Source organism: Triturus cristatus, chromosome 5_1 (assembly GCF_964204655.1).
Source record: "Triturus cristatus chromosome 5_1, aTriCri1.1, whole genome shotgun sequence".
In the NCBI taxonomy this organism is placed as follows: Eukaryota; Metazoa; Chordata; class Amphibia; order Caudata; family Salamandridae; genus Triturus; species Triturus cristatus.
The window spans coordinates 736,974,474-736,984,944 of record NC_140587.1 but is presented as its reverse complement, the minus strand read 5'-3'; the positions used below and the strand labels follow the sequence as shown (position 1 = coordinate 736,984,944).

The window sequence follows — 10,471 nt, the reverse complement described above, 5'->3', positions numbered from 1 at the left end:
CTAACTCATTCACTGTCACACTCGGGCATACACCTCTTCATGTACTGACAGGCTCAAACATGCACTTACATATACATGAACACAAGTAGGGACACACTTACACACACAGTTACACAGGTAGGCACACAGTGATACATCCACTGACACACTTATTAACATACTGATTGACTCCCTGACATAGAAAGGCTGATACACCAAGATACACACTGACATATACACTGACACACCCATAAACATCGCCATTAATTTACTGACAAACCGAAAGCAACACAGTAACACATACAGAGTTACAAGGAGAAATACACTGACAGGTAGACTCACACACCCATGTACACACATTGTTCTTTTTGCATACATCCAAACACACAGTAACACATGCACTGACATATCTACACACACTTATTTAAACACTGACATATCCAGTCACAAACAGATGCATGCACTAAGACACCCAGGTATAGAATTATTCATATAGTAATACACCAAAGCATACACTAACATATGTATTTGCACATGAAGGCACACATTAACACATACACTGGCACATCTATTTACATATTTATTCATACTGTAACACACCCAGATACATAGTGACACATGCAGTAAGACACTCACAGATGCATTTATTAAAACACTCATAAAGCTTTACAATTTTAAGAACATTGACACAGCTCTTTAAGGAAGATGTGGTGTTTTTTTGTTTGTTTTTATTTTGCAGAAAAAAATGTGTATTTCTGATAGTAAATGAGCAGAGAGTAAAATGCTATGCATAACTGTTGCAGATAAAAAAAAAACTGTCTTAAAACAGTAAAAAAGTACAAAAATAACCAAACGTCTCTATTGATTTCTTGATAAAGAAAATAATGTCCTCAGATTTCCAAATTACATCTTGGGCCAACTGCTGTTACATGGTTGGATGATGGTACATCTTCATCATTCTCTGTCACTTGACAAACTTCTCCTGTTTTTAACAAATATGACATTAGCACATTTCTGTGTGCTTTAGTAATAACAGAAAGCAAGAAAGAAGAAATTAACATTGATGCCCCTTCACCTTTTCCAAAATGGTGATAATGTCATCATTTTGTTTTGAAACAAGTTCTTGACATTTTGAACAATGAACTACCATGAATTTGAATTCTGTACAAGTTGGTGCAATGTTGATACTTCCTGAAGGTTAGTTGGCCGTAGATGACGATGTTCCTGTGTCACTACAAGATGTTGCTTTCTCCTTCAGCTTTTATAAGATAGGCACATTTCTGATTACTCTTGATGTGCTTCCTCATTGAAGTTGTGCCGTAACTATACTTTTTTTAATGGTACCTCTTGAAAGCTGCTTCCCACACAACTTGCATTCCACACACCTGGCCGTGGGTTTCTTTTTTTCAAAAGTTATAGTTACAAAATACAATTAAAAAAACATAGAAATTCACTGAAAAAAACAAAGGTTTGAGATTGTCGTCAGTGATGTCATGACTGACGTCACTGACCATGTCATCAGTGATGTAATATGTGAGGTCAATAGCAGTTCATTGTGGGGGCATGCATTATAGCTAGCCCAGCTAACTATAACTGCTGAATTTCTCTGGTTTTGTAAGAGTGAAATACCAGCCTAACTATAACATCCCTGTAACCTTTGATTTTTTTGGTGGATATATATATATATAGCAGTTACTCTGAAAACTAAGGGGATTAGGAGGAAAAAAAGCCCGCAGGTAGTTATAGTTAGGACCATGTTTCCATAGGAAATTATTTTTTTGACTTGCCTATGTTTGGCAGCAGTGGAGGAATCGTCACAATTTTTTTCTCCCAAAAAGTGCACCGGTGATTCTAGGGTAGTCTAGTCTAGGCTTCCAGTATGGGCCGATTTGTACACCATCATGGCAAAGAAAGACTACAACACAGAAGGAGTCAGGAATTCTCGGTTGAGGTCGCTAAAAACATATCGCTGGATGATTTTAAGATCATTCACTCAATCAGGGTCACACGACGAAGCAACACATGACTTGAACCCCTAAGAAAATCTACAGTTATCTTTGAGAAAAGCAGCAGGAAGTTGCTGCACAAATGTGTCCACTGAACAAATCTCACACTCCTCAAGAAGACCTTCCTTGAAATACATTCCAGACCCACTACGAAGATCAGAACGCGTCGGTGCACCTACGGGTGTGGCCAGGAGCTATCATTAATTATTAAATACTGGCACCAACCTCTGTTATACCGGTGATGTAATTCATTACATCACTCTTACAACGAACAGTGCTCCTACCACCAGAATAGGGCCAAACAGTACATTTTGGACTGCACATGAGAGGGTTGAAATTGATTATAACCTCACATATTTTTTTCAAAATGTTGGGCACCATATATGTCACTTTGATTGTTTTAACTACACGTCTAAAAGATTAATGTGATATTGTATTTAAGTTTGTGCAGGTTTTGTCTTTAACTGATTTGTTTATATTGTACACATTTATGTGTGTGTGTAACTCAATATATGTAAATATTTTGTCTTTTTTTCAAGTGTTAACATAATCTATTGATACACAAAACTCCTTGTTTATTTCCTTGGATTGATGTGGAATGTTGTGGGCACAAGAATTTCAGTGTATAGTATTTGAAATGTTTAAATCATCAAATGTCAATTAATTGATGATTAGAAAAACAACATATATGCTTTTCTACATAAGAAACTATTAGATTAATGGTGTAGATAAAAGATTATTCTAGTTGAACATGACAAGTTTCAGGGTCATCTGACAAGTGAGGCCCGAGAGACAGGGGAGGTAAAATAAATGTGTTTTCCATATTAATTCTCATAGGGATGTTTAGCACGACTACATTCTTAACTGTTGGATGGAATTACACCATATTTGGCAGAAAGGTAGCTTTTGGTCTAGAAAGAGTGCTTTTTGTTAAATGGTGTAAAGCCGGTCAGTAGTTTTAGTGTTATTAAAATAAAACACAATTTGTATATATATGGTTGCAAACTCTCCACAAATCCTCCCGATCTCATGCAGAGAGCTGATTGGCTGCCAACACTTCAACCAGGAAGTTATGCCCGACATCTTGAAATTTGGACTCAGCTGAGTCCCAAACAAAGTTTGAAAAAATAGAAAAGGGGGCAGGGTAGGAGTACATTGACCCCCTATCCATGGTCCTGGGATCCCAGAGGGATCCCGCCAGGGAAAAAAAACATTTATGTTAAAAAACATTGTGGTAAAAATTGCAATGGATTTGTGATTTCATGGCAAAAATTAAAACGAAAACAAGCACTGGCTGATGAGGGGTGATACCCCGAAACTGGTCCCAGTATGCTTCATTCTAGTCCAGGGAGGACCTGGCTTGGCAGTTCAAGCTGGACTGTTCCCAAGAGGAGCATGGTCAAGACTGATTTGCAGATGGCTGAGTCCAAACTGGGGATGGCAGGGTGAGCAAAAAAGTGATGGATTAAACCCAGATCTTTGTGACAGGGGTGAATGTTTACATTGTTCAGCAATCCATCCATCATTTGTTCTTTTTTGCTTCTGTAACCTTTGGTGGGAAAGATACGCCCAGACGAGGGTCCTGTGCTCACTGTGCCACTGGATTCAAGCTAGCCTGGCTGATGAATGTGACACTCGGAAACCGGTCCTAGTATGCTTTTTTCTAGTCCAGGGAGGCCCTGGTTTGGCAGTTTGAGCTGAACTGTTCCATGAGGATGAGGGTTAAGAATGATTGGCATATGGCTGGGTCCAAACGGGGTGTGTGGTGAGCAAAATAACAATGGATTAAATCCAGATCTTTGTAACTTTGAATTGTTTAGCATTCCTTCAATCTTTTGTTTGTTTTGCTTTTGTTGTCCTAAGTGGGAAGGGTATGCCCGGGCATGGGTCCCATGCTCACTGCAGCAATGGATTCAAACTAGCCTGGCTAATGAGGGGTGATATCCCTAAACTTGTCCCAGTATGCTTGATCCTAGTCCAAGGAGGACCTGGCTTATCAGTTTGGGCTAAACTGTTCCCATGAGCAGCATGGTCAAGACTAATTTGAATTAGGCTGGGTGCAAACTGTGGTGGCGTGGTGAGAAAAAAACATTATGGATTAAACCTAGATCCCTGTGACTGGCAGTGAATGCTTACTTTGGTCAGCATTCCCTCTATCATTTGTTCTTTTTGCATTTATCGCCCTAAGTGGGAAGGGTATGTCCAGATGTGGGCTCTCTGCACCACTCGATTCAAGCTAGCCTGGCTGATGAGGGATAATACCCCCAAACCAGTTCAAATATGCTTGATTCTAGTCCAGGGAGGACCTGCTTGGCAGTTCAGGCTGGACTGTTCCCATGAGGAGCAATGTAAAGACTGATTTGCATATGGCTGGGTCCAAACTGAGGAGGCATGGTGAGCAAATAAACAATGGATTGAACCCAGATCTTTGCAACTGGGGGTGAATGTTTGCATTGTTCAGCATTCTTTCCATCATTTGTTCTTTTTGCTTTTGTCGCCCTAAGTGGGAACGGTATGCCCAGACGTGGGTCCCGTGCTTAATGCACCACTGCATTCACGCTAGCCTGGTTGATGATGGGTGATACCCCAAAACCAATCCCAGTATGCTTGATCCTAATCCAGGGAGGACCTCGATTGGCAGTTCGGGCTGGACTGTTCCCATGAGGAGCAGGGTCAAGACTGAATTGCATATGTATGGGTCCAAACTGGAGAGGTGTGGTGAGCAAAAAAGAATGGATTAAACCAAGGGCTTTGTGACCGGGGTTGAATGAATGCTTCCATTGTTTAGTATACCATCCACCATTTAAAAAAACAATAATCTTATTTTTCCAAGAGTCAAAGCAAATAATACACTGAATCTTCATTGTTCCCAGATATTTGTAAGACACCACTGTACAGGTACATAACAAAATAAAAAGGAAATGGAAAAAAACAAAGACTAAGACAAAGGGAAGCAGAGAAACATCATGAAAGAGGAAGAGTTAGTTTAGAAGCTGGGATACATCTATAACATTCAAGTTATAGCTATGACAATTCAATACGACAAACAATAACCAATGGAGATGACAGCATTCCATTCATTATTTGTTCTTTTTGCTTTTCTTGGAGTTACAGCACAAGAAAAGCAAAAAGAACAAATGATGGATGGAATGCTCACAGCACAATCACTCACTTCCAAGGGCCCAAGACTAGTTTTGGCACCACTTGGCAATGCAGGACTCACAGCAGAAGAGTCCAAGTGATGGCAAGAAGATGTGAATGAAGTCTTTAATCTCCCTGAGACTTCCAACAGGAGGCAAGCACACACAAGCCCTAGGAGAACCATGGTAAGCAGGATGAAGAAAGATAAGTCTTGTCAAGGTTTCCTTCCTGGTCTTCATCGCAGCATAAAACAGACACACCAGAACACAGTGGCACCACCTACAAAACGTGTTAAATGCACATACCAGCCTATAAATAAATCACACTATGGCTACGCAGGAGTGAGGCAAAAGGATTTCTGTGTAGAAAAAAATTAGTTAAATGTGCGTTTGCAGAGTTTACTTTTGAAAATATGCAATATTTCTACAACTTTCTACATCAAAAATAGACTCAAGAAAATGAACCACATGGATGAACATAGCTATATAACACCATCCACAACACAAAAACCCTCTAACACTGACATCAGCCCTAAGCGCACCTTCAGTACCAACGTCACTCTCCACACACCACAACTTTCTCTCCGAGGTCAACATCAAACACTGCCACCACCATTTAACCACACACATCGATCATCATTATATATAAAATGTGCAGAACACCTCACACTCCAACCATAACTTAGCATAATAACAGTATAATGAACATCTACTTCCACTCACAGAACCACTTAAACACTCATACACCCACTCACAGACCCACTCAGACACTCATGTACCCACTTACAGAACCACTCTTACTCTCTCACATCCACTCACAGGCCTTCTCAGAAACTGACGTACTGACTCACAGACCCACTGAGACACAAGCACCCACTCACAGACCCACTGAGACACTCATGCACTCACTTACACACTGACTTGCACACTCATGGAGGCACTCGCAAACCTACTTAGACACTCTCACACCCACTCACAAACCCACTCAGATACTCACTCAGACACTCATGTACCCACTCAGACACCCACTCAGAGACTCATGCATTTATTCTCACAACCAGTGAGACACATATGCAGCCACTCCCAGACCCACTGAGACACTCACACAGCCACTGAGACACTCATTCATTCATTCACTGACTCACTCTCAAAGGTTACAGGTTACAGTTAGGAAATAAGATGAAAACATCCTTATAAATGTACATAAATACCAAAGGTAACTGGGACGTTATAGTTAGGAATTAAAATTAAAAACCTTTTGAAATTCACTCAAAAAAATTAAAGGTTACAGGGATGTTATAGATAGCAAATATAATTTTAAAAAAACTTAGAAATATAGTGAAAATCCCAAAGGATTCAGGGACTTTTAAAATTAGCAAATAGAATTAGAAAACCCATATAAATTCATTGAAAAGACCAAACGTTACAGGGTCAGATATCGCACAAAACCAGTGAAATTCAGCAGTCATAATTATCTGAGCTAACTATAACTTACACCCCTGCAATGCACTGCTTATGACCTCAGATATTACATCACTCATGAAATGGTCAGTGACATCAGTGATGACATCTCAAAAGGCATCACTGATGACATCACTGATGACATAATTTACAGAACCACTCACACCTCATAGAACATCTCACACTCACTCACACAACCACTCACACACCTACACCACCACTCACATACCTATTGACAGACATAGATATCTATATCTGTAATTTCTTCTTTCAGATTCTGCCACAGAGAAAATAGTGTCACACAATGAAGAGAGCTATGACGTATTTATTGTATCACAAAGATCACTATCCATGTAAGTTGAAGTAAATAAGTAAGTTTTGGCATTTCCACCTTCACCGAACCTCCATACACTGTATATTCAACTCGGTAGTCACACTACATCAACTATAATTCGCTCCTTCTCCATGCACTCCTTATACCATTTTATAGTATCTCACATAGTATCTCACTTGTAACATGTAAAATATTAATATTTATGATAACAGTTATGACATCGCAAATCATATATTTTGTGAGAATACAGTGTATGATAGAGGGATGAGTTATAGTTAAATCAATGAGGCTACCAAATTGAATACACTGTGAATGGAGGTGCGTGAGTTACAATAGTGTGAAGGTGTTGCATAAATTATAAACTAAAGGTATAAGTATAAGTTTAAAAATGTAAATTTTTCTGTGCTTTAAATTTTGCTTGTAGCTAAAGAATAAATAAAATTATATTAACTCACAGGGGTTGCATACATTATGAATTTAAGGTAAACTATAACTCTAATGTTTGTGAATTTTAAATGTGGTCTGTATAGAAAGAATAAAGTTTTCCTAACTATAACAAAGATTTGACCTTTGGATTTTTCTTTTATTAAATTTCAAATTGTAGGGTTTACAGTCATTAAGTGAAGTGTCATTAAGTGGAGTGTGGTACAGTAGAGTGTAGGAGAGTGCTTTAAAAAGTGTACTGTCATAGAGTATACTGTTGTAGTGTGGAGTAGAGTAGAGTAGTGTGGAATGCAGTGTAGTGGAGAGGCATACAGTGGAATATCGTATAGTGGAATACGGTGAAGTGGAGTGGCATAGAGTGTAGTAGCATAGAGTAGAATAGAGTATAGTCTAGTGATGTATAGTGGAATAGTATAGACTTTAGTGGGGAGAGTGGAATTGCATACAATGGAATAGTGTAGACAGGAGTAGCATAGAGAGGACTAGCATGGAGTGGAGTGGCTTGTAGCGGAGTGGCATAGAGTGGAGTGGGATAAAGTAGAGTATCATAGAGTGCAGTGGTGCACAGTGGAGTTGTATACAAAGGAATACCATATATTAGAGTAGTGTACAGTGGAGTGACACAGAGCGGAGTGGCATAGAGTGAAATCGTATAGAGTGAGTGCCGTACAGTGGAGTTACATACAGTGGAATAGTGAAGAGTGGATTGGCATATAGTGTGGTAGTATACAGTGCAATGGCGTACAGTGGAAAGTGTGTTAGAATGGAGTGGTGTAAACTGAAATAACGTCAAGTGATGTACAGTGGGGTGGCATACAGTGGAGTGGTCCAGAGTGGACTGGCCTAGAGTAGGCTGGGTTACAGTGTAGTGGTGTACAGTGAAATACTGTAGAGTGAAATGGCGTAGAGTGGAGTGGCATATTTAAAAAGGGAAAGGAAATTTCAGGCACTTTTACTCCACCAGGTCAGGAATGTAAATTCCAATCAGGCGCTCATGTCACATGTAAAAGAAAAGTCCAGTCAGCGGGATCAATAGGGCCTGAATGGAGAGGAGTAGCGGGAGGAGCCACAGCTTTGGTATGGAGGAGAGTTGCGACTCCTTGACCCAGATCGCGACCTCGAATAACCATAGCTGGTGCTTCTCTCAGGACAAACTTGGATATAGGCAGTTTCACCCTCGTGAGATTGAAATTTCGTGTTGTCCAATTTACGCAGTGCATATTCCATATCGTCCTTGCGAAGAAATTCAACTATCCCATCCCGTTTTTCTGCACACCAGCATAACAGACATCTCCAGCTTCTCGCATATGATCCTTTAGATCCAGCCAGCTCCCAGAAGGAGGAAGTCCTGAAACAAGAACTCTGTACTCAGATCGTCGGGAAGGAGGCCCATTCCTGCCGTGGGGACCACCCCCACAAATACCACCACGACCACGGGCAGCACGGGGATATTTGATGCGCAGACGCAGTGACCGTAATCGTAGCCATTCCTTCCATACACCGCATCTTCTGCGTCCCTGGGGTCTTCGAAGCGTACGAAGGCAAAGGGCACCAGGCCGCGCTGGTTTTTGAGCTCGATGTCACGAATGCGCCCGTATTTATAGAACAGGTCCTCCACATCTTTCTCGCGCACGTCAGTCGGCAGGTTGCCTACATAGATACAGCCATCCTTTTCGCGGTCCCGAGAGCTACCGGGGCTGGCAGAGTCCCGGTCTCCCCATCCACCAAAGCCGGGCATCCTCTTTGCTTCGGGTTGCGGCGCCCTGCACGCTAGGACTCCTCAGCGGGCGGTCGCTTGGCATTGCGGGCCTGCCTGTTCATTGGCTCAGCGGGGCTGGGTGTGCGGCCTGGCTGGGGTCTTCTTAGCCTCTGCAGTGCTGCTGGGCCCACTTTGTTCCTTTCATCTGGCCCGCGTGCTGCCGCTCCCGCTCTCTTCCCTTGCTTATTGCAGACAGAGTGGCATACAGTTTAATTGTGTGCACTGGAGTGGGATAGATGGAGAGGAGTAGAGTGGAAGGGCGTAAAGTGGAATAGTGTAGAGTGGAATAGCATACAGTAGAGTGGAGTAGCAAACAGCAGAGTGACAGAGTGGAATGAGGTACAGTGCAGGGGTGTACAGTGGAATAGCATAGAGTGGGGTGGCATAGAGTAGAGTGGCATAAAGTGGTGAGGCATAACATGTAGTGGCGTAAAGTGGAGTGTTGGTGAGTGGAATATGGTACAGTGGAGTGTTATGGAGTGGAGTGGGGAATAGTGAAGTGGGGTAGACTGTAGTGGTGTTCAATGTAATAGCATACTGTGGAGTGGCATAGAGTCTAGTGGTGCATAGTGGAATAGCATAGAGTGGAGTGTCATGGAGTGGAGTGATATAGGGTGGAGTGGCCTTCAGTGGAGGAACATACAGTGGAGTGCAGGGTGCAATAACGTTGAGTGTTACTGTTGTACAGTGTAGTCATATAGAGTGGAGTGGCATATTGTTGAATAGCGTACTGTAGAGTGACATAACATGGAACGTGGTATAGTGGAATAGGGCAGAGTGTAGTAGAGTGGAATGAACTGGACTGGCACAGATTGTAGTGGTGTTCAGTGGAATGCTTTAGAATGGAGTGATGGGCAGTGTAATAGCATACATTGGACTGTCGTGGAGTGGAAGGGAAACCGGAAGCGTTACAACGCATGCCATTACCCCGCATGCCGTTAGGTGTGTAGCAGGGGGTAGAAGGTGTTGGATTTAACTCCAACACCTTCCCTACTGTTGCACACACTGGAGTTGGAGTAGTAAATTAAACTATTCCATCTTCCAGCGCACCCCCAACAGCAAGTGAGGGTAAAGATTTGCGTTGCAGCGGAATGCAGGGTAATGGCATACGTTGTAACATCATACAACCAGAGTGGAGTGCCGTATACTGGAGTGGCGAACAGTGTTAGGGAAATAAATACATTTGCACCCTCCCAGGATCAATGAAAGAAACACACAATATAGCAGTTTGTGCAGGAACAAACTAAATGTATTTGCCTTAATTCATGCATACTTGCTGGACAGCAAGTAAGAAGCCAGTGCTCACACTGGTACTCTCAGTCTGCTTGGCACCCTAGCAGAACTAAAA

General features: G+C 41.7%; 1 pseudogene; it reads right to left on the bottom strand.

The window, feature by feature from the left end:
- Positions 1 to 8,298: 8,298 nt before the first annotated feature.
- Positions 8,299 to 9,102, bottom strand: LOC146831418 (serine/arginine-rich splicing factor 9 pseudogene; annotated as a pseudogene).
- Positions 9,103 to 10,471: the final 1,369 nt, after the last annotated feature.